Genomic DNA, 26,642 nt, shown 5'->3' on the forward strand with positions numbered 1-26,642 from the left:
AATACTCCACTATCACCACTGGACAGATCCATCAGACAGAAAACTAACAAAGAAATAAGAGCCCTGAATGAAAAATTAGAAGAACTAGGGCTCATGGGCTTATATAGGGCCCTCCACCCTCAGAAAGCAGAATACACATTCTTCTCAAGTCCACATGGAACCTTCTGCAGAATAGACCATGCCTTAGTATACAAATCCAACCTGCATAAAATCACAAAGGTAAGGATCATTAGAAGCACCCTGTCAGATCACTATGCAATAGAAGTCAAAATTGACTGTAAAAAGAAACAATGGAGAAAATCCATCACCTGGAGATTAAACAACATGCTGTTCAAAAATAGCTCGATCAAATAGATACTCAAGGGAGAAATAAAAAGATTCCTTGAGACAAACGACAATGAAGAAACAACTTGTCAAAACTTGTGGGACACAGCAAAAGCAACAATCAGGGAGAAAGTCATAGCAATACAATCCTATGTCAGGAAAGAGGAAAACGACAAAATTAGCAGTTAAAAGGACCATCTTAAGGAGCTGGAACAACAGCAACAAAGAAATGCAAACACAACCAAAAGACAAGAAATAATAAAAACCAGAGCAGAAATAAACAACATAGAAACTAAGAAAACAATACAGAAAATCAATGAGACCAGGAGTTGGTTTTTTGAAATAATAAACAAGATAGACAAACCACTGGCAGGACTCACCAAAAAAAAAAAAAAAAAAGGAGGGAAAACACCCAAATAAGCAGGATCACAAATGAAAGGGGAGAGATTACAACAGAACCCCAAGAAATCCAACACATCATGAGGACATATTATGAACAACTATACTTAGTTAGGCTAGAGAACCCAGAAGAAAGTGATAGATTCTTGGAAAAATACCAGCTTCCAAGACTAGAAAAGGAGGATTTAGAAAGCCTAAACAGGCCAATCACGTCAGAGGACATTGAAACAGTAATTAAGAAACTCCCCAAGAACAAAAGACCAGGCCCAGATGGTTTTACAGGTGAAGTCTATCAAATCTTCCAAGAAGAATTACTTCCACAGGCTCTTCCAAACCATTGAAAAGACAGAAATCCTCCCTAATTCCTTTTATGAGGCTAATATCACTCTGATTCCCAAAGAGGGCAAAGATACCACCAAGAAAGAAAACTACAGACCAATCTCATTAATGAACATAGACGTAAAAAAACTCAACAAAATCTTAGCGAATTGAATCCAGTACTACATCAAAAGGATTATACACCATGACCAAGTGGGTTTTATCCCAGAGATGCAAGACTGGTTCAACATATGCAAATCAATCAACATCATACACCACATCAATAATAAAGAAGACAAAATCCACATGATCATATCAATCGATGCAGAGAAGGCGTTTGACAAAATCCAACACACATTCATGTTGAAAACACTAAGCAAAATAGGTCTGAAAAGAACCTTTCTCAAGATAGTTACAGCTATCTATGTAAAGTCCACAGCTAACATTATCCTTAATGATGAAAAACTGAAAGCATTCCCACTAAGGTCAGGAACTAGGCAAGGATGTTCACTCTCTCCACTCTTATTCAACATAGTCTTAGAAGTCTTAGCAATAGCAATCAGACAAGAGAAGGGAACCAAAGGAAGTCAAATAGGGAAAGAGAAATTAAAACTATCTCTTTTTGCAGATGACATGATGATATACATGGAAAACCCTAGAGTCCACAGTAAAACTCCTAGAAACAATAAACCAATACAGCAAAGTGGATGGTTACAAAGTCAATACACAAAAGACAGTAGCATTTCTCTATACAAATTACAAAGTAGAGGACAGAGAGAGAATAAGAATACAACTCCATTTAAAATAGTATCATAAAGGGCCCGGAGAGATAGCATGGCGGCGTTTGCCTTGCAAGCAGCAGATACAGGACCAAAGGTAGTTGGTTCGAATCCCGGTGTCCCATATGGTCCCCCGTGCCTGCCAGGAGCTACTTCTGAGCAGACAGCCAGGAGTAACCCCTGAGCAGCACCGGGTGTGGCCCAAAAACCAAATAAATAAATAAAATAGTATCAAAAAACATCAAGTACCTAGGAATCAACCTTACAAGGGAAATGAAGGATTTATACCAGGCAAACTTCAGAACACTTGAGAAAGAAATTGAAGAGGATCTAGAGAAATGGGAAAACATCCCATGCTCATGGGTAGGTAGAATCAACATAGACAAATGACTATCCTACCCAAACTCCTATATAGATTTAATGCAATCCCATCCAAATTCAAACTATATTCTTTAATGACTTAGAACAATCAATCATAAAATTTATCTGGAACCACAAAAGACCCAAGATAGCTAAACACATACTAAAAAACAGGAAGCTGAGTGGCATCTCTTTACCTAACCTGAAGCTATACTATAAAGCCATAGTGATCAAAACAGCATGGTACTGGTACAAGAACAGAGCCTCAGACCAGTGGGTTAGAATAGAATTTCCATACATAAGCCCCCAGATATACAGTCAACTAATATTTGACAAAAGAGCCAAGAACTTAAAATGGGACAAAGTCTTTTCAACAAATGGTGTTGGTACAACTGGAAAACCATATTTAAGAAATTGAAAATTGACCCATACCTCAACCCATGTACAAAAGCCAACTCAAAATGGATTAAAAACCTTGAAAGCAGACCCAAATCTATAAAGTTTATTGAGAATAAAATAGGCAGAACAGTCGAAGACCTATATATTAAAAGAAGTCTTTGATGATAGAATGCCAATGGCAAGAACTTTAGCATCAAACATAAACAAATGGGACTACACCAAATTAAAAATCTTCTGGATGGCAAAAGAAACACTATTTAACATAAGAAGAGAGTCAACTGAATGGGAAAAAATTTTCACACTCAACATGTCAGATAAAGTGCTGATATCCAGAATATACAAAGCACTCAGAAAGCTGAGCCCCCCAAAACCAAATAAAGTTATAGAAAAATGGGGAGATAAAATTAATAAACACTTCTCTGAGGAAGACTGAAAGATGGCCAACAAACACATGAAGACATGCTCACCTTCACTCATCATTAGGGAAATCCAAATCAAGACAACAATGAGGGACCACCTTACACCAGTGAGGATGGCTCGCATCAAAAATAATGGGAACAATCTGTGTTGGCGGGGATGCGGTATGAAAGGCACTCTCATCCTCTGCTGCTGGGAATGCCCCCTAGTCCAACACCTATGGAGAACAGTCTGGAGAGTGCTCAAGGAACTCAGAATTGATCTGCCATTTGACCCAGCAATTGTTCTCCTAGGTATCTACCCCCAAGTTGGAAGGACATTCATCCCAAAGTATGTGTGCACCCCACTATTTATTGCAGCACCAGTATAATAGCCAAGTCTTGGAACCAACCTCTGTGTCCAACAACAGATGAATTGATCATTAAGATGTATCTATACACAATGGAATACTACATGGCAGTCAGAAATGACACAATCACAGACTTTGCAGCAACGTGGATGGACCTAGAACATATTATTTTAAATGAATTTAGCCAGAAGATAAAAGACAAACACAGAATGATAGCACTATTCTGAAGCACCTAGAACATACAACTTATATACAACTAATACTCAACAATCAAATAACAGGGTTTAACAGGGTAGAATATCCAAACACTGTAAAAGTAACATATACTGAAGAGCAGTGCCCAAAACACATGAAAGAGGTACAACACAAACTCTTGACTACACATTATACCACAAAGAAACCAGCAACAAAAGAATCAGCAGCATAGAGAGAAAAGGTATGTAATCAGCCTTCTACTACAAAGGCCCATAATAGTCCCTTAGGGATTACAGGTAAAGAATACCATAGGAAATCATTTGACTCCAATGGAAGCATTACACAACAATTTGTTTTAGTGCCTTAATCTTACTATTTTTAAAATAACCTCTAAGCTTTTCTGTCCACAGGTGTTCTTGGATACAAAGGGTGGACAAACTAAGATGGCATCTCGGGGCTCACTCAACAAGATACCGTGCCCAGCTTGCACTATGAGAATGTCCTGATAAAACTCTTTAACATACCCTTTATCTCTAGGTTATACCTTCTTTTAGGACCTGAAACACGTGACCAGCCAGACCACCGAAGCAGCAACTGTGATCTACAGACTTATACTATAGGCCCTACTCATCAAACACAGTCAAGCAAACTAGCATTCCCAATCTCTTTTCTCCTCTCTTCTCACTACTTACTTTTTTTTTTCATTTCTCTTTTTCTTTTTAATTGATTTTCTCTTTTCTTCTTTCCTGCCTCTTCCATATACTTTCCCCTTTCCCAACTTTGGAAATCCGGCTATCCCTTCACCCCTCAATCCCACCTAGATTTCCCACCTCATTAAAACTCTTCACCCTCAGTTCTTAACCCCATTAGGCATCAAGACTGACCTCCTATCCCAAAGAACCAGTACCTAGCACCCAAGCAAAGAGACAACCAGTCAAACCCACACCTTGTCCCCTGCAAGAAAAGGCAACCAACTCCCCCTGCTGACTCATGCTGCTGTGGTTCTCGTTACCAACCCTTCCTAACGTGGACTGTTACATGAAACTGGACTTAGCTATAAAAGTATCCCCAATGCAAGAACTCTTCCCAAGACCTCCTTGCCGCAAATCTTTTGCCATTCTCAAGAGGGTCAGGTTGTGTGATGAAAAGGCGCCCGGGAACCCACATACCACAAGAAAATCTCAAAAGACAATGGGGAAATGGATACTTCCATCATAAGTGTCAGACCTGTATTACACCACCTCTTTACCTGCTTTCCCCCAAAAGTAAGGTAGTCTCCTGCATCACTCTGTTCTTTTAATCACTTTTTATTTCATTTTTAAACCTTTTTTCTTGGGCCCGGAGAGATAGCACAGCGGTGTTTGCCTTGCAAGCAGCCGATCCAGGACCAAAGGTGGTTGGTTCGAATCCCGGTGTCCCATATGGTCCCCCGTGCCTGCCAGGAGCTATTTCTGAGCAGACAGCCAGGAGTAACCCCTGAGCATCGCTGGGTGTGGCCCCCCCAAAAAAAACACCTTTTTCTTAATACATACATACATAAATATATATGTGTGTGTGTGTGTGTGAACATATATTTTTATTTCTATTTTTATCTTTTTTGGGTGTGTGACCTATTTCTGTTTTCTTCTCTTTCCACCCTCAAATGTACTGGCAATATAATGTAGCACCATTTCTCCCTGCAAAGACACACTAAAAAATGGGGGGGAAATTACGTATAGAAACGAGCTCTTATCTACTAGAGATAAGAACTCATACTTCTTTAAAATACAGGGGCATCTCCCACCTTGAAAATATGTCACGTGGACCCAACTTAGACCACAGGTGATTAGATACCAACAGTCCAGCCTTGAACACTGGATCCCAGACATAGAAATGACACAGTTCTTCACAACAGCCACAGGAAACAAATCCCATCCGGGTCATCCTTAACACTGCTCAGACATCAATAAGTGCCAGCTCTAATATGATATCCTGACGAGGAAACTGGTAATAACTTGACCTAAGAGCAGTTTATCCTACCTCACCAGCTAACGATAAGACAAAATCAGAAGACTTGTCACCCTTTGGTCTGTCCAAATGCCAAGATCACGATTTACAGATGACTGGCTGATAAAACCATGACCTGACTGTATGTATCCTGGGACCAATAAAAAAGCCCTAGTCTAGGGTTTGAGCTACGACCTGCACAACAACCATGATTTCTAGTTTCAGAGGTCTGTCTGAGACAATTGCAACGGAATGGGTCTTCTGGAAACATAATGAAAGACGCTATCCCAGGCCCCGTCCTAGTATCAGCGCAAAGACAAAGGCCACCAACCACAGAAAACGAATTAAAATGACACGGAGGGAACAGAACTTCTAGAACCACAAAGAAAGACTTCATCATAAGTTCCACTCCCTGACCTGTGCAGATACCGAGATCTCTAGATACAGAGGTCTGATTTTATCATCCAGGACTGAGCAGAAGTCTTCCATACACCACAAAAGCACCAAGGGGAGAGTAAATGAACCTGAAAGGTGTCTATAGTTAATCCCATGACAATATACTTCAAGTGTGGAGAAACCCTGTTTCTCTTAGGCCAAGGGAATTCCTTTTCGAATGACCCCAATATTTACTGTGTCTGTGCAGGAGGAAATAAAAAAGAAAATATAAAGCAAAAAACACAATATTTTTTTATTTATTTATCTAGTTTTTGCCGATTTATTTGTTTTGGTGTGGTTATTGAAGTTGTTGTCTCCATTCATATTTATTTTTTTCTTCTTTTCTTTTCTTCTTTTCTGTGCTCTGCCATGTTTTTTATCCCAAGACCATGGCCTTTATGTGGTGCTTATCTTTATTCTTGGAGTGTTCACTGGATGTTTTATTTGACACTTCTTTTTGTACTGTTGTGGTGTTCCACCTCCTTTTTCCCCTTCGTCTCTCAAAACTAGGATGAGAGCTTCCAGAAGGACTCCGCCCATTTTGGCATATTTGATTTTTCCCCCAGTTTATTACTTTTCTCTTCTTCAAACAAAACCACATAACTTGAACTATCTAGTCTCTATTTCCAACTAGAGTGAGAAATAAGGGAGGTACCAAGACCAAACAGGTGTAGGACTACTAAGTAGTTAGCTAGGCACAGAGGGACCACTTATTCTGGTAGTCCTGGTTTTGAGGGAGAAGGATATGGGAGGTAGGACAGGAACGGAGGTGGAGGGAGGACAATTAGGTGATGGAAATTCCCCTGATTTTATGTTAATATGTACCTAAAATATTATTGTCAATGATATGTAGGCCACTATGATTAAAATAAAAATTATATTAAAAATATTTGCTTTTTGTTCCTCCTCACTCACCAATGTAATGTGAAGTCTTCAGATTTTATCAAGTCATTATAAGAAAGAGCAGGATGGGAAGACATTGCATTTCCTGTACAGTGCTTATCAAAATATTATTTTATTGTGTCATTTTCTTACCTGCCTTAGTCATTATACATTTATTTAAATTTTGTGCCAAGAAAATTGTGCATCTCTAGGTATATAGAACAACACATTGGTAAAACACTCCATGACATTAAGAATAAAGGCATCTTCAAGGAGGAAACTGCACTTTCCAAACAAGTGGAAGCAGAGATCAACAGATGGGAATACATTAAACTGAGAAGCTTCTGCACCTCCAAAAAAATAGTGCCCAGGATACAAGAGTCACCCACCGAGTGGGAGAAACTATTCACCCAACACCCATCAGATAAGGAGCTAATATCCAAAATATACAGGGCACTGACAGAACTTTACAAGAAAAAAACATCTAATCCCATCAAAAAATGGGGAGAAGAAATGAACAGACACTTTGATAAAAAAAAAGAAATACAAATGGCCAAAAGGCACATGAAAAAATGCTCCTCGTCACTAATCATCAGGGTGATGCAAATCACAACAATGATGAGATACCACCTCACACCACAGAGATTGGCACATATCACAAAGAATGAGAACAATCAGTGCTGGCGGGGATGTGGAGAGAAAGGAACTCTTATCCACTGCTGGTGAGAATGCCGTCTAGTCCAACCTCTATGGAAAGTGATATGGAGATTCCTCCAAAATCTGGAAATTGTGCTCCCATTCGACCCAGCTATTCCACTTCTAGGGATATACCCTAAGAACACAAGAATACAATACAAAAACCCTTTCCTCACACCTATATTTATTGCAGCACTATTCACAATAGCCAGGTTCTAGAAACAACCAAGATGCCCTTCAACAGATGAATGGCTAAAGAAACTGTGGTACATATACACAATGGAATATTATGCAGCCATCAGGAGAGATGAAGTCATGAAATTGTTCTATACATGATGTACATGGAATCTATCATGCTGAGTGAAATAAGTCAGAGGAAGAGAGAGACACGCAGAATAGTCTCACTCATCTATGGGTTTTAAGAAAAATAAAAGTCATTTTTGCAACAATCCTCAGAGACAATGAGAGGAGGGCTGGAACTTCCAGCTCACTTAATGAAGCTCACCACAAAGAGTGGTGAGTGCAGCTATAGAAATAACTACACAGAGAACTACCATAATCATGTGACTGAATGAGGGAACTGGAAAGCCTGTCTGGAGTACAGGTGGGGGTGGGGTGGGATGGAGGGATATTTTGGGACATTGGTGGTGGGAATGTTGCACTGGTGAAGGGGGTGTTCTTTACATGACTGAAACCTAATCACAATCAATTATGTAATCAATATGTTTAAATAAAAAAAAGAAAAAATTGTGCATCTCTTAAACCAGGTGTCCTCAAACTTTTTAAACAGGGGGCCAGTTCACTGTCCCTCAGACCATTGGAGGGTTTGACTATAGTAAAAACAAAACATGAATGAATTCTTATGCACACGCATATATCTTATTTTGCAATGAAGAAACAAAACAGATACAAATACAATATATGGCCTGCGGGCCATTGTTTGAGGTCTTAAACTATTTATATACCTTTCTATTTCTAATAACACAAGAAGACACATCATCATGTTTCTTTATGCATAAATGCTAGAGAGTTCATCTAAGATTGCTCCTTCATTAAAACTGTATTGACTTTTATTCTCCACTTAATAATTTTCTTTATTTTTTCCTCAGGAGTGTTTTTTATTCCTCCGTCTGTGCTTTTCTTGTTCATACTAGGTATGCGTTATTTTTCTTAATTTTCTTCATTCTAATTCCCTTGAAAAGAGCTGGTATCACACAAATAAGAAGCAAACTATAAAAGTTAGGATTTGAAGTAAGAATAATACTGTCTAAATGGAAATACTTATATTATAAGCTTTGTAGAAAAAATAAATCAACAAAAACATGTACTCTTACTTTTTAATTGCCAGCACACAAAAATACATAAAGCCCAAATATACCTACTGTGACAAACATGGTAGGAAAAGTTGATGGAAAAGCATAGAACTTTCTATTTGCATGGATAATAACCAGCTGGTTTAGTTATCAATTATATTTTTGAAATTTAATGGCCATAGAAATAATGATCAGAGGATGACTTGAATTTGGGCTAGAATAAATGTTAAGTTTTTTTAGTGGCTTAAGGTAAGAATGCTAGAATTAAAAAATACTGTATTAGAAGATGTAATAAGAATATCAGTCAGAAAGGAATTGAACTAGTTTTCTCAGATAGACTGAGAAAGCTAGAATTCCAATAACTTAAGGATATTTGGATTTTGAACTGAAACCACTCCCACAAACTAAGTCACCAGGTCTGCCTTGGGCCAACTCCATAGAATCAATCTATTTTTGAAAGAGATGTAAACTAAGCTGTGAAAAATTATAGGTATACCAGCCTGCAACTGAGAGCTGGCAATCTTAGGAGAAGAAAGTGGGCCAACTCCACACCCTGCTAAAACCATGCAAGTTGTCCCTTTACCACACAGTTGCTGCTTCACCAATGACCCCGCTTCACCATTTATCTATGAATCCCTACAACGACATCAATCTGACCAAAACTCCAGGTATGCTGAAATTTGAACTGAAATCACCAGGACTTAAAAAATATTTTTTGTTTTAGGGTCACATCCGGTGGTGCTTAGGGTTTCTCATGGTGGTATGCCCAGAATCACTCCAAGAGGACTAAGGGGACCATATGCAATGACAGGGATCAAAGTTGGGTTGGCTGTGTACAAGGCAAATGCTCTATCCTATGAAGGCTGCTCACCAAGTTGTGTGTGTGTGTGTGTGTGTGTGTGTGTGTGTTTGAATGAGTGGGACATCCTCCCCCTGCCTTTTTATACTTCCAGGTGGCTTGGCAGTCAAAAACACTGAATAGTACCTAAAATGTCTGAACCACAGGCCGTGACAACTCAAATTTCTTTTTAATAATGCCATCCCTCTAGGAGCACACCAATTTAGATGCCACTGTGTACATAAAGTCACCTAATAGTCATAAATTAAAGTAACAGAATTATCAACTAGCAACAAAAGGCAGGGAGTGAAGGAAGAAGATAAGGAAAGAGAGAAAAGGAAGGGAAGATAGAGGAAAGAATAGAACAATAGAAGGAAATGTGCATAGGAGGAAGAAAGGGTGAATGGAAAAAAGAGAGCGAGAAAAAAGCAGAAGAAAGAAAGGTTGAGAGGATGGAAATAAGAAAGGGGAAGAAGGAACAGAGAAAGGAAGAAGGGAAAGAAGGTAAGTAGGAAGGAAGAAAGGATGAAAGGGACAGTAGAAGAAGGGGAGAGTAAAATAAAGGAAGGAAAGATGGTAGGATATGGGCCATGGGCCTGAGAGATAGCATGGAGGTGGGGTGTTTGCCTTGCATGCAGAAGGTCAGTTATTCAAATCCTGGCATCCCATATGTTCCCCTGAACCTCCAGGAGTGATTTCTGAGTATAGAGCCAGGAGTAATCCCTGAGAACTTCCAGATGTGACGAAAGGAAGGAAGGAAGGAAGGAAGAAAGAAAGAAAGAAAGAAAGAAAGAAAGAAAGAAAGAAAGAAAGAAAGAAAGAAAGAAAGAAAGAAAGAAAGAAAGAAAGAAAGAAAGAAAGAAAGAAAGAAAGAAAGAAAGAAAGAAAGAAAGAAAGAAAGAAAGAAAGAAAGAAAGAAAGAAAGAAAGAGAGAGAGAAAGAAAAAGAAAGAGAAAGAAAGAAAGAAAAAGAAAGAAAAAGAAAGAAAGAAAGAAAGAAAGAAAGAAAGAAAGAAAGAAAGAAAGAAAGAAAGAAAGAAAAAGAAAGAAAGAAAGAAAGAAAGTAGGACAGAAGGAAGGGAAGAAGCAAGAAGTAATAAAAGGAAGTGAAGGAAGAAATAAAAGAAGAAAGCATGAAAAGGAGGGAAGAAGGAGAAAAGAGTGGAATGGAGGATGAATGGAGGAAGGTAGGCATTCAGGGAGGATGCTAAGGAGGAGGTACAAAGAATTAAGGAAGGAAGGCCAGAGAGATAGTATAGCGGTAGGGCGTTTGTCTTGCAAGCAGCCAACACAGGACCAATGGTGGTTCAAATTCCGGCATCCCATATGGTCCCCGTGCCTGTCGGGAGCAATTTCTGAGCGCATAGCCAGAAGTAACCCCTGATCGCTGCCAGGTGTGGGCCCCCCAAAAAACAAACAAACAAACAAACAAAAATAATTAAGGAAGGAATACTAGAGGATAAGATGGAGGAGGGTGGAAGGAAGAGGAGAGGAATGCAGGGAAGGAGGGAGGAAGAGGAGGAATGAAGGGACAAAAGAAGGAAGGAAAGAAAAGACATAGGGAGGAAGAATTGGAGAATAGAAGGAAAGGAGGAAGGGAAATTTAGGAAGGTAGGCAAACAGGAAGAAAGGATGGAATGAGCGACCAAAGGAATTAAAGAAAGAAGGGAAGCTGTGAGAGAGGAAGAAGCAAGGAAGGAAAGGCAGAAGGGAGGAATGAAGAGAAGAAGGACCTGAGAAAGGTATGGAGGTAGGGCAGAATGGAGAGAGGGAGAGCTGGGTGGAGGGAGTTAAAGAGAAAGAAGGTGAGAGAAATGAAGGAAGAAAAGAAGGAAGTAATGGTGGAGGAAGGAGGGAGAACAGAAGAGAAATATAAATGAAGAATGGAAATTAGGAAGGATCTAAGGATATCTGAAAGAAGGCAAAGAAAGGAAGGTAGGTAGGCATAATGCAAGGAAGGGAGGCTGCCTTGAAGGAAGAGGCATTGGAAGTAAGAAAGGTAGGGATGATGTGGGGGAGAAAGGCAGTGAGAAAAGAAGAAAGGGAGGAATGAAGAAAGAAATGGAGGAAGAAAGAAAGTTTTAGAGGAAGGAGAGAAGGTGGGAGGATTAAAAGAAGAAATCAAAAAGGCAGAAATAGAGGAATGGAGGAAAAAGGAAATAATGGAGACATGGAAAGAGGAAGGAAGGATAAAGGAAGTCAGAAAGGTAGAGAGCAAGGAAGGCAAGGAAGAAGGAAGGGAGGGAAGGAAGTGATCAAAGTAGGAAGTGAGGGAGGGAAGAAGGTGGGATAAAGGTTGGAAGAGAGTGAAGGAAGAATAAAAGAGAGGAAGGTATAAAGAAAGAAGGGGAGTATGGAAGAAAGGGAATGGAGGAAGAAAGGTAGCAAGGACAAAAGTAAAGGAGAAAGGGATGGAGAAAAGGGAAGGGAAGAAAGGTTGGAGGAAGAGAGGGAGGGAGGTACAATTCTCAGAAGACTGAAAGTTGATCTTGGAAGTGAGGAGTGCTAACTAAAAACATCTTTTTAGTGAATGAGGGATGAATACTTAATGACAATTGCACTACTGTCTGGTCTTCAGAAGGAAAAGTCCAATGAATTTTCTGCATCAACATTTTTATACCTATGAATCAAGAAAATATTTACTAACCATAAAAACACACTTTAAACAAGAATATACCAACACCTATATATTAATACTTTAAAATGTACTGCTACAAAATTCCAGTAAAATTCCTGCAAACTAGCATTAGTCCATGAACTGGTAGTTGAAACTACTGTTCTTCACAATTCCTTGCATACCCAATTGGACTGAAACCCAGTTCCTTGTGCAAATGACTAATTTGGTCATTTATAGATTAGCATTTCCCCATATCCTCTATTATATTTTACCCACTCCTTCTCCAATGCTTCCTGGGATCACTTCCCAAATGATGATGTATAGTCAATTCTGCTTTTCCTCTGCTTCCAAGGGAACTCAAGAGAATGTTCAAATTGGAGTTCTAGGGTTTCTCTTTAAACCTATCTAATTAGTTCAAGCTTCTTTTTCTCTAATTTATTCATTTTGGAACATCATACTTTTTATTTTATTTATTTTTTATTTTTTTTGGTTTTTAGGCCACACCTGGCAGTGTTCAGGGGTTACTCCTGGCTGTCTGCTCAGAAATAGCCACTGGCAGGCATGGGGGACCATATGGGACACCGGGATTCGAACCAACCACCTTAGGTCCTGGATTGGCTGCTTGCAAGGCAAACATCGTTGTGCTATCTCTCTGGGCCCACATCATACTTTTTAAACTTCAATCATAATCAGTTTGAAATCCTTCCTCATATTAATTCTTTATTGTTATTGAGTGCTAATTCCTTCTTACAGTATTTATTCTTTAAAGTCTATACTTCTAGGTGGTGATTTCTGCTTTTGTTTTGAAAAGCTCCAAAGTTGCCATTAGCTGTTGAAGAGCCTTCTGGATGGACAAGAATTCTTACTTGAAAAAAGGTAAATTCAGCCCAGAACATAATAATTTCTGTCTGAGTTAGCAATTAAAATACTTTTAATTAAAATCATTGCCTGAAAAACCTTTATTTATCCATTTTATTACTTTTGTATTTTAAGGCTATGCCCAGAAATGACCTGGGTCTGTATTCAGAGGTAGCTAGTACCTGGCAGTGCTCAGAGAAACTTGCCTAGTGTCAGGTATCAAACTAGCATCGACCACATATAAGCTCTTTACCTACCAGTACTCTTTCTATCTCTACTCCTGAAGGTAATTTTTTGATGCCAATCAATGAGAAGGTTTAAGAAGATTTTATTCAAATACATTTTAAAATGATAGAATGATTGGTATAAGTATAGGTCTATGTAAGAATATTATTATAGTGATCATACTTTAATATTTTAACAAACAACCTAAAAGGAAGGTATCTTTTAGTCCTTATACAAAATGAAATCATACCATAAGGAAATAAGGAATGATATTCAGATTCACCAATTGTATTCAATTTATAATACTGATATCAATGTATATATTTAAATTGAGTTACCCTTCATTAGACTCACAAGTAAATAATTTCTTAATAAAAAGTTTGAATATCAAAGGTAAAATAAAATTATTATAGATATGCTGTCTCCATATAGCGTTTAATACATTGACTCACATTACCCTTATTCATGGTTAATACTGCAGACTGAAAAATAAGATGTACATTATGTTTAGGTATTTCATAAAAAGATATCACAGTTCCACTGTATCCATCTTTGAGAAAATAAATTTTGTATTGTAAAGCCTTGATGTTTTGCATTTTAGATTCCCATTCTATACTCAAAGTAAATAATTAAAATGGAGATATTTCAGTCAGAATAAGCTATTACTACCATGACAAACTAGATAGCAATCACATAGAATGGATTGAGAGTGTAGGAGTCAGTAATGAAACAAAAATATTAAGTGATTAAAGGTCTTCATAAGGGAGACATAGTATTTATTATTCTCATTCTCAGATGACATTGTTGAATATTGGCCATCCCTCAGGATTAGATATAAATGAACATATAAGCAAATTGTCAGGGAGGACAGAATCTGAACAGTAGGATTACAATTAATCCCCCCAAATGGAGAGATACTACAGGAGTTACGGTGCTTTCTTTGTACCCCATCTAGGTTTGAAGACCTACACTATATATATAGGTCCCCTGGACACTGCAAGAGGTTACTCTTGACCACTGATCCCAAAACAGTCCCTGAGCAATATTGGTTGTGTTACATATCACCCCCAAACTAGAACTAAATAAAGATAAAACACAATCCATATACAATGTTATTGTACCTCATATTCCAGGAATTTAGATATCCACTGAAGAGGATGAAAGTAGAAAAAAAAAGAAAAAAGAATATGTGATTTGCTCATTGTCACAGTTTAACATTTCTGGCTTCTCTTGCAAAAATAATAGGCCTGATAATGCATGACACTCACTCTGAGAGGAAGTTTCCCATTGGAAAAGAATATTGTCTACTTTCCAAAACTTAGTTTTCTACTTTGGCTTCAAACTCTAACACACTGTCTCAATTTTCTAAAGGAGGTTGCAACCTAGACCCCACAAAACTGATAGAATACAAACCTTATAGAATTTAATAATAGTTATGTAGAGATATGTATATAAATGAATGTGTGGATTTGTATTTGCTGAATTATCTCTTACCATAGCAAGTTTGTTAGTGTTTTCCTACAGCAATGTTTAGAGAGGATCCTACTTTACAGTAATAATTGTGAAAACAAAACTGGTTTCTTTTTAATTTTGCAGATACCAGGTTTGCAAACAGCATTAGCCATTTTCCTGTACATTTCCATTAGTAATGTCTTTGCTGATTAGTTTTTTTCTAAATTAGCATGTTTATCCATTAGCATATCAATATTGCTGCCAACCATCCTCTTAATTTTTAGTTTTCTTGTTGCAACAAAAAAAATTTTTTTTGCCAATAAAAGCAGGCATTTCTTAAAGCCTTAATTAACTCCAGCACAATTCCTTTTTGGTTCTTTAATAATAGTGTGTAATATTTACTAAGATTATAGATTTTGCCTTGTTCAAAAACACCACTCACTGGAATAAGCAAAATGTTCACATTTTTAGGTTTGGCACTAACACAGTTTCTTTTTGTCAAAAGAATGTTCCTGAGTTCTGGAATACTTTGTAAATACTGCAAATTTTACAATAAACATTAGTAAACACTTCACGAACTAGGGTGTCATAAATGGTAAGATCATTGAAATACATACGTTTTTCAGAAGTCATATAAAAGTAGAAAGTTGACCACCCAATCTTGAATTCTCTTGGCGAAACCTCTTTATTCATATTTCTTACCACAAATTAGCAGAATTCTGTCTGACTCAAAACTTTGATATGTACAATAATATAAATTTAAAGTCACCTACTTAAGATAGAACTATGTTTAACAAAATACACAGGAAGAAAGTTAAAATATACAGTCTGTTAAATACTCCTGTCTACTCTGTTATTCAAGATAGTTTCTTTTGACTACAATAATTAAATATCTGCAATAATTTTTTTTCTGCTGAGTCTAAGTAGACTGTTAAAGTTATGCTTACCCATTCTAAACACTGTCTTATTAAGGTAAGTGCTAGTAATGATAAACCTTTTTGTTTACATGCAGGTTTTTTTTCACACCTTTCTGGTGATTAAGACAGAAAATGATAAAGACATTGGTGATGATGTTGACTATATCACATATGCTGTTTGTGGAAGTGTAAATTGTCATTATTTTTCTAGAGGACAATTTGGCAATATTTTTCAAATGAGGATACTCTTTGACCTATATATTCCACTGCTGAGAATCATTTCTAAGAAAATAATTGGGTACTATAAAGATGAAGCTGTGAAGATATTTGTAATAATGGGGAAATGAAAATGAAATTTTGTTTTCTTAATTCCACCCCTATAAGAGTGCCTATATATATTATGAAAATCCAAATAATGGAATACTAGGAAGCCATTAAAATGGAATAACTAAATCTTTCCATATATGTTAACATGGCTTAATAAATAAAGTTAAAATATATGCCTGTATATAAATATAGTATTAAAATACATTTTATGCTAAAATACAAAAAGTATAAAATTGTCAAATGTTAATCTCTAGTAGTCCAACTTTGAAGACATTTTCAGTTTCTAAATTTATTTACTGCTATATAATTATCACAACAAGAAACTTTTGGCCAAGAATTATTTCTGTAATTCTTGGTGCTGAATTGTAACATGCAAACAGTTTTCTCCTTTTCCCTTAATCTTCCTTTCAAGGGAGCTACCTTCTATGAACCACTGTACCTAGAAAAGTGCTCACACAAGGACTGTGAAAGAAGTCAGAAGCTTCATTTTTTTTTTTATCATTAGGCACAAACAGGAAGGACACTATCACTTTTGGGACTTTTAAACTAAAGAAAGTGACAAAGGAAATGAAAAAAGACTTTATAATTCTTAGGAACCAACGAGACAAAACCCAAGCACTGCCATGATGTGTTCCTCAGAGCAGGTTCCCTTGTACAGCTCTTGGGAAACTCTGGTTCTTCATTGTGTATTGATTAAGCCTCATCTTTCAACCAAGCATCAATTTGATGAGTCTTTGCTCTGCTTCCAAATAATCTTCTTTTGCTTTTATACCCTTGACCTGCTGTAAATGATATGCATATTTTGTTTGGAGAATAAAATAAAATTATGTTTTCAATTTATTAAATTAAAGAACTAACCTATAGTAATTAGAAATAAAAAATAAAGGCCCTGGACAAAAGGACAGCAGAAAGAAAAGAAGAAACAGGCAAAAAAAAAAAAAAGCGTCCTTATAATTCGAGGTGGTTAAGTCGAGGGCAAGCTGGTAAACTATAATATGAACAAAACACAATATTGAGAATAGAGGTCAAAGTATGTGTATATGTCTGATAAGTGTCTGATAAGTAAGTGTGTTTAAAGAAGTTCACCTCTATGCACTGCTTTTCATAAAATAAAACAAGTTCTTTAATATTATGGGTTTAGTTCTTATTGTTCACTGTAGATTTATTGAAGTATGAAATCTCTTGGGAAGTCCTGGTTAATTTATTTCATACAAAACAGTTATCTTCTGCATTAGAGAGTATTGTATTTTATTCACATTTACATTACTAAAATATCCAAGCTTGTATCATTCTTTTACTATTATTACATTGATTTATAAAGTCACTAATAATAATTGAATCACAAACAGATAATAAAGAAATTATTTATATCATGACTTTTCTTTAAGCTGAAGACATAAATGCTCCCTTTTTTGAATACCTGCATAATTCAAGTGAAGGATTCTTTTAACTTTCCCAGTATTCATATCTAAGAACATAAAATATTTTCACAATACAAGTACATTTACCAAGAGCAAATGTTTAAACAAAAGAACCAGGGTTCTTAATGAAACACCCTCAGGAAAATGTTTAAACTTTGCCCTTAAGTTTACTTTGTTCACTAATAGGCTTCTATTTCAAGTAGAGAGTAGGAAGGGTAAGTTCAATGTGTTAATAAGAAAAAAGTAATAATATTTAATTAATTCTGGCTGAACACACATGGTTTAATATACTTGGCAATATCATTCCATCACATGATATGATAATTTAATGGAACTTTTTTATTTAAATTGCTGGCAAGTTTATGAAATTATAAAGCAAATAGGCCATGCACTTGGGTGTAATTGACTGTATAAATGTGTTTTATACTATACTGTTGGCAAATTAGCCAATCTCTGTCACAGAATCAATTATTATCTAGCTGAATTCCACAAACACAATAGCAGAAATATTGCATTTATACAAAAAAATACCATGATTGTTAATCTTACATTGTGCATCTTAAAACAAGGCAATAAACATTCATACACTGGATAATCATCTTAAGATAATGCCACTGCCAAATGATGCACATTTAAAGATCCTTGTTGTTGGAGACAGTCGCTTGGGTTTTATTTGTACTCGCCTCTATGGATCAATGAAGAACATAATGGATGCTTCAGTAGTTTAAGTCAAGCAGGGTATAGGATTTGACCTTTATTTAAGAAGTGGACACTACCCAAAGCCAGCATAGCACCATACATACATACCCTGCTCCAAATGCTTTAGAAATAATAATTATATCTTATTTTTAAAATGAGGTATCACTTTTCAAGTGATCACATGCACCCTCTATCATTTTACCTTTCAGAGTGAAAAATTGTGCTATGAATGACCCAAAGAATTCTGTTTCATCATTTTTCTAGTCCAGACAAACATGTTCAGCATATTTTTTTCTGAAATAGGATTAGGTTCATACATGCATTCTTTCCCTCTTTGATGGCCCCTTACTATATTTCCAGTGCAGACTACTAGGAATTAATCGTTGAAAAAAAATTCCTAAGCCTTAATTCAAATTCTGAAGCTCAAAAGTTGTCTGAGAACTCTTTAGTATCTTAAAAGTATGTTTTAAAAACTAAATTTGATAACATAATAATGTAACTTCTGGCCTTGGTCCCTTAGCTTACATTTTCACATTTAAGCTTCATAATCAGTCTGTGAGATTTAGTTTCTTCACTTGTCTGATGAGAAAAGTGATGAAGATTTATCCAAGATTGTGCAAATTGAAACGGCAGAATTTGAATGTCTGTCTCACATAGGATAACCCCAAATATCTGTTTCTTTTACTGACAAAACTTCCTTAGGTAATAATAAAAAAAAAAGAGTTTAGAAAGGATATTAAAATAGGTTCAAGAGAGAAGTCAGCAAATATATCCCTTTGATGTTCATTATTTTTAAAAGAAAATACATTGTTGTGGGCCAGAAGGATAATACAGAGGTGGGGCACTTGCCTTTTATGTGGCTGATTCAGCACCCAATGTGCTTCCCAAAGCCTGTCAGGAATGATCTGTGAGCTAAATGTCAGGAGTAAGCACTAAACACCACTGGCTGTGTCCCACCAGTGCCCAAACCCCACCCAAAAGAGAATATATTATTTTTGTTTGTTTGTTTGTTTTGTGTTTTTTTGGGGGGAGGTCACACCTCAGGAGTTACTCCTGGCTTTATGCTTAAAAATCGTTCCTGGCAGGCTCGGGGGACCACATGGGATGCTGGGATTCGAACCACTGTCCTTCTGCATGCAAGGCAAATGCACTACCTCCATGCTATCTCTCCAGCCCCAAAATATATTATTTTATTTCTCATCATCTCAGGAGAGTAGATGTCTTTAAATAGCCCATTCAAACATGGAACCTCTTTTTCTTTTTTATAATCACTTGAAATATGCTTTAGAATGTCATTTGTTTTCTGTCTGTTTTTAATATTTTTATATCACTTCCTTCTGTAAGATTCCTCCACTTAAATTTTTTATTGTTTTCTAAAAATGTTATTCCCAATAAAAATAAGTTTCTCCTCCAATCCATTGTTTTCCTCAAAGTTAGTTTTCTACATTTCTTCTGAAACAGACTTCATTATTCTCATAAAGTCTATTGGGACTTTATGGAGAGCCATGTCTCCCAAAGATTTGATTTAAGGCAATGAGAATGGGGAGAATAGCAAACAAGAAGAAGACACACATATTGAAATATTGGGCTTTCATTTCTTCTGAGTGTGTGCAAGTCATCCATTAATTTATGACAATAGTGAAAATAAGCCTTATCTAAATAAACTATGCCTCCAAGCTAGTATAAGCAAATACTTTTTTTTTTTTGGTTTTGGGCCACACCCGGCAGTGCTCAGGGGTTGCTCCTGGCTATCTGCTCAGAAATAGCTCCTGGCAGGTACGAGGGACCATATGGGACACTGGGATTTGAACCAACCACCTTAGGTCCTGCATCAGCTGTTTGCAGGGCAAACACCACTGTGCCATATCTTCGGCCCCAAGCAAATAATTTTTAAAGAGACATAAAGCTTTTATAATTTGAAAGTCACCAGCCTTTAGGACCTACAAAGAGCAAATAGGCTCTTAATCTACTGAGACTTTCCTTTACAATATATTTAATGAAATAAATATCTGTTGAGTGCAGATTTTGGTGCATAATCACATTAAGATCAAGGTTTCAGGAAGATATAGGAAGCAGTGGGATATGGATCCAATTGTTAGAACAAAACAAAAGTATTTTCAAATCAAATCTTCAAATCTTCAAATTCAAGTACATTTTTCTAACAGAGGCTTTAGTTTGAAGATTTGTACTAAGCTCATATAAAATTCAATTTTATCACCCTGATGAATAGCTTTTTAAAAGTGATATCTTCCTATTTAATAGTGATATCTTCCTATTTCCTTTTCCTTATCCTTCACAGTATTACAATATGAAAAAGGAAGAGGATTTATGTTTAACATTTTATTAGTAAATTTTTAGATTTTGAAAAGAAGGCAATACATATTTTTCTTGAAGAACTGAGAAAATTGAGGCAGACATATAGAATGGCATGAGTGTCCTTTTTGTGACTCAGAATTAATGTCAGTTCATCTGCTCTGAGAAAATCATGAGGATATACATTTCCTCCAGTCACTATTCTCACTATAATACACTATAACCATTCCAGACTGCAAAAGTCACAATGAGAAAGCAGCACAGAACCCCACCAAACTTAGTAGGTAAAGACAGTAGTTCTGAACACCCAAATAGTACCAACCAGTATTAACCTCTCTGATAAAGACTTGAGAGATCAAATATTGAGGATGTCCAAGGAACTCAAAGAAAACATGAACAAGCAGCAAATAAAACATAAGAAGAAGATATTAGCACAGTTATAAGAAAACTTCAAGCAGAAATGATATTCTGAAAAAGTTGGTAGGTAAAATGAAAAACTCTATTGAAGACCTTAAAACAGTTGCTAACCGCTGCTGAAAAAAGAATCAGAGAGAGCTTGAAGAAGAGGAATATAACACTTCAGACAAAAAAAAAAAAAAAAAAAACGATAGAAAAGGGTCATAAAAATAAATTAACAAGTGACAAGAAAACTTTTAGATGAATTAAAGATAAACAGCATAAAAATCATCTGGGTCCTTAGAGGGCTAGGAAGACAACCTCATGAAGACATAGCAGTCAAATATATCATTGCTCAGAATCAGAGAAAACCCACATCTGAGAGGTTTGAAGGGTAGCAGCTAAAAGGGATCAAATCAAAAATACTCCAAGACACATACCAGGATGATGAAAACCATAGACAGAGATAGAATACTGACAGCAGAAAGATAAAGAAGGAAATCATATACAAAAGAGCATCCTTAAGAATTAAGGAAGATTTTCTAAAGAAAATTCTTGAGGTCTGAAGACAGTGATTTAGGATATAGTAAAATGCTCAAAGAAACAAATGACTCAACAAGAATACTTTACCCAGTCCAACTCTCATTTCTTTTTTTTTTAATTTGAATGCCTATCTTTATTCTAATGAACTTTTTTCTTTTTTATATTTTATTTAAACACCTTGATTACATACATGATTGCGTTTGGGTTTCAGTCATGTAAAGAACACCACCCATCACCAGTGCAACATTCCCATCACCAATGTCCCAAATCTCCCTCCTCCCCACCTGACCCCCGCCTGTTCTATAGGCTTTCCATTTCCCTCATACTTTCTCATTATTAGAACAGTTCAAAATGTAGTTCATCACTCTTTGTGGTGAGCTTCCTGAGGTGAGCTGTAACTTCCAGCTCTTTTCTCTTTTGTGTCTGAAAATTATTATTGCAAGAATGTCTTTCATTTTCCTTAAAACCCATAGATGAGTAAAACCATTCTGCGTTTCTCTCTCTCTCTCTCTCTCTCTCTCTCTCTCTCTCTGACTTCATCATAATAGATTTCATGTACATCCATGTATAGGAAAATTTCATGACTTCATCTCTCCTGACAGCTGCATAATATTCCATTGTGTATACAGTACCACAGTTTCTTTAGCCATTCGTCTGTTGAAGGCCATCTTGGTTGTTTCCAGAGTCTTGCTATGGTAAATAGTGCTGCAATGAATATAGGTGTAAGGAAGGAATTTTGTATTGTATTTTTGTGTTCCTAGGGTATATTCCTAGGAGTGGTATAGCTGGATCGTATGGGAGCTTGATTTCCAGTTTTTGGAGGGATCTTCATATTGCTTTCCATAAAGGTTGTACTAGATGGCATTCCCACCAGCAGTGGATAAGAGTTCCTTTCTCTCCACATCCCCGCCAACACTGTTGATTCTCATTCTTTGTGATGTGTGCCATTCTCTGTGGTGTGAGGTGGTACCTCATAGTTGTTTTGATTTGCATCTCCCTGATGATTAGTGATGTGGAGCATTTTTTCATGTGTCTTTTGTCCATTTGTATTTCTTCTTTGTCGAAGTGTCTGTTCATTTCTTCTCCCCATTTTTTGATGGGATTAGATGTATTTTTCTTGTAAATTTCTGTCAGTGCCTTGTATATTTTAGAGATTATCCCCTTATCTGATGGGTATTGGGTGAATAGTTTCTCCCACTCAGTGGGTGGCTTTTGTATCCTGGGCACTATTTCCTTTGAGGTGCAGAAGCTTCTCAGCTTAATATATTCCCATCTATTAATCTCTGCTTTCACTTGCTTGGAGAGTGCAGTCTCCTCCTTGAATATGCCTGTAGTCTCAATGTCCTGGAGTATTTTGCCTATGTGTTATTCTATATATCTTATGGTTTCAGGTCTGAGATCGAGGTCTTTAATCCATTTGGATTTTACCTTCATACATAATGTTAGCTGGGGGTCTAAGTTCAATTTTTTGCAAGTGGCTAGCCAGTTGTGCCAATACCACTTGTTGAAGAGGCTTTCTTTACTCCATTTAGGATGTCTTGTTCATTTATCAAAAATTAGGTGATTGTATGTCTGGGGAACATTTTCTGAGTATTCAAACCTAATCCACTGATCTGAGGTCCTGTCTTTATTCCAATACCATGCTGTTTTGATAACTATTGCTTTGTAGTAAAGTTTAAAGTTGGGGAAAGTAATTCCTCCCATATTCTTTTCCCCAATGATTGCTTTAGCTATTCTAGGGTGTTTATTGTTCCAAACGAATTTCAAAAGTGCCTGATACACTTCTCCAACTTTCACTTCTAGTTGAAGGAATGATATACAATTTCATGAACAAACAACAGGTCATGAAATTCACAGACTCAAAACCACCTTCAAACGAAGAACTATAGGGGTGACTTTAAGATAATATGAATTCACAAGCAAGCCAAACTCCTATAGAATTATAGAACAAAACATCATGACAATAATATCTTTCATTGCCTATGGAATACATGCAAAAATTAAGAGACACAGGGTGGCAGGATAGATTTGAAAGCTGCCTGCAAAAAATATATCTGAAGAGTCAGAGAAACACAAATTAAAGAAAAGTTTGAAAGACCATTCTTCAAGCAAACAACTCACTCAAAATTCTGGGTGGTCAGACTTTATAAGCTTTGAAAGAAGTATACATAGAATCATGGATAAATACCAGCTCAGAAATTTTGCAGACACAAAACAAACTTTAAAAGTATGCTTTAACAGGGAATACTTTAAGGCAAGACAAACCCCACAAGCATGTCAAACTTCTACAAAAAGATAGCTCAAAATTCATTGAAAAAAGTCTCTCACAATGTCGATGAGTTAAGTGCACCAATTAAGAGAAACAAAGTGGCAAAATGGATCAAAAATTAAATGCGATATTTTGTTGACTGCAAGAAACACATTTGAATAGGCAGAGCAAACACAGACTTAAAGTCAAAGGTTGGAAGACAATCTTTCAAGCAATCCATTCCCTCACAAAGGCTGGGATGGCTATACTAATATCAAACCTAATATCAGAATACATAAACTTCAAGCTTACATAATTATAAAATACAAAAGATAATTTTTAATAATAAAGGTATATATTCATCAGGAAGAAATAATACTCCTGACATGTATAAACCCAATGGGGATCTAGCAAAATAATTAAAAAATGTTAATGGAATTAAAGAAAGACATCAATAAAAATATAGAGAAAACCCACATCTGAGCTGGAGACTTCAACACTGCTCTATCACTCTTTTTTTTTTTTTTTGGCTTTTTGGGCCACACCCGGCGGTGCTCAGGGGTTACTCCTGGCTGTCTGCTCAGAAATAGCTCCTGGCAGGCACGGGGGACCATACGGGACACCGGGATTTGAACCAAACACCTTTGGTCCTGGATCGGCTGCTTGCAAGGCAAACACCGCTGTGCTATCTCTCCGGGCCCATCAACAAATCTAAAACTCAACAAAAATGTACTGGCCTTGAAAGAATATATGGAAAAAAGTTGTTTAGTGTATATATACACATATAAGCATATATAGTATATGTACATATATATGATTTTTCATCTTCAAAAATATTGAATACACAATCTTCTCCAATGCAGCTGGGACATTCTATAAGAAACACCACACTCTGGACTACAAAAATACCTCTATAAAAACAAGAGAATAGAAATTTTATCAACTCTCTTTTTAAACCATGATGTGCCAAAAATAGAAGTTAATTACCAACAGAAATGAAGAAATAACTTCAACACTAAAAAATTAAATAGTTTACTACTTAACAACCAATAAGTCAGAAAGAAAATAAAAAGTGGAATAAAATATTCCTGGAAACAAGTGAGAATAAAGACAATCAGAATTTGTGAGATATAGCAAAGAATGTAAGAGAAAAATTTATAGCTTTATAAGCATTTATCAGAAAGAAAGAGTCTACATAAATAACCTAATGGCACAGCATAAAAAGGTGTAAAATGACCAACAAGTGAGCTGGAAACCAGGAAGGGGGAAAATCATAAAACTTAGAGTAGTAATTAATGAACTGGACATTCCAAAAAGGTCAATGAAAGCCAAGAGGTAGTTCTTTGCAAAAAATAAACAATATCAATAAAACAATTAGCAAGATCACAAAGAGAGAGAAAAACTTAATAAGCCAAAGTCACTACAGGTACAGCAGAAAATTAAAAGGGGTAATCAGGTTACTTTTAGAATTGTTATGCTACAAAACGAAGAGAACATAGATAGAAATAGATAAATTCTTGGACTTCTATAGCCTTCCAAGGTTGAAATAAAATGATCTAGAATATCTGAACAGACTTATCATTATAGATACTTTTTGCAACACCTGGCAGTGCTCAGGGGTTACTCCTGGCTCTGTGCTCAAAAATTGCCTGACTTGGGGGACCATATGGGATGCTGGGGATAATAGGATAAAACCCGCATCCATCCTGGTTCAGCCACTTGCAAGGCAAATGCCCTACCACTGTACTACCTCTCCGGCTCAGACTTACCAGTATTAAAGAACTGAAATGGTAATCCAAAGGCTTCCCCAAAACAAAATCCCAGCTACAAGAGATTCACTAGTGAATTATTTCAAATCTTTCAAGAGGACCCACTGCTTTTATTTTTCAGGCTCTTCCAGAAAATTGAAGAAACAGAAACACTCCAAAACAGTATCTATGAATGTAGCATTATTCCGATATTTAAAGTAGACCCTGTCACACAAAAACAGAGATCATACAGGCCAATATCCTTAGATCCAGAGGATCTACAACCAAAAATACTAGAAAATAAAATCAACAATTGATCATGAAGATCATACACCATGACCAATATTGATTCCATACCAAAGATGCAGGATTGGTTTAAGTGCACGAGTCAATCAATTATAACTTACCTTGTCAACAAACAAAAATAAATACAATTATAAAAATAGATGCAATAAGAGAGGTATTTGACAAGGCCCAACATCTATTAATGGTAAAAACCTATCAAAAACATGTAATTAAAGAAATTCTTCACAAAGCCATTTACCACATGTTGTGGCAAACGATACCTCAATAAGGAGAAACTAAAAGACTTTCCTCTAAGATCTAGCACCAGACAAGGTTGCTAATGTTTACCAATTCTATTCAATAAAATACTAGAAGTACTTGCCATAGTAATTAGGCAGCAAAAATATATCAAGGGCATCCAGATAAGAAAAGAGAATTCTAAGTTTTCAGTGTTTGCAGATCATGATACTATAGTTAGAAAATCTAAAGACTCACGACACAAAGTTTCAAGAAACAATATTCTATTCATAATTGTGCCATAGAAAATAGTGCCTTGGAATCACTTTAACCTAAAACACTGTACAAAATAAACTACAAAACACTGTTTCTGCATGCTCAGACCCTCTCTTTAACCCCATGCACAAAAGTCAATTCAAAATAGATTATTATAGAACTTTATATCATACCTGAAACCATAAGTACATAGATGAAAATGCAGGCAGAACTCTTCATGACATTAAAGCTAAAGACCTTTAAGTGACTAAACACTGCAGGTCAAACTAGTGGAATGCAAAAATAAACAAATGGTACCACATTAACCAAGAAGTCTGGCAACTTCAAAGAAAATGGTGACCAGGATACAAAATCTGTCCACAGAATAGGAAACTATCCAATGCCCATCTGA

The 26,642-nt window shown here is 36.3% G+C and overlaps 1 protein-coding gene across 1 annotated transcript in view; it reads left to right on the forward strand.

The window, feature by feature from the left end:
• SATB1 (SATB homeobox 1) overlaps positions 1 to 26,642 on the forward strand; it is a 1,007,816-nt gene that overhangs the window by 354,408 nt on the left and 626,766 nt on the right. The window lies entirely within an intron of this gene.

This window comes from Suncus etruscus, chromosome 20 (genome assembly GCF_024139225.1).
Source record: "Suncus etruscus isolate mSunEtr1 chromosome 20, mSunEtr1.pri.cur, whole genome shotgun sequence".
Taxonomy (NCBI): Eukaryota; Metazoa; Chordata; class Mammalia; order Eulipotyphla; family Soricidae; genus Suncus; species Suncus etruscus.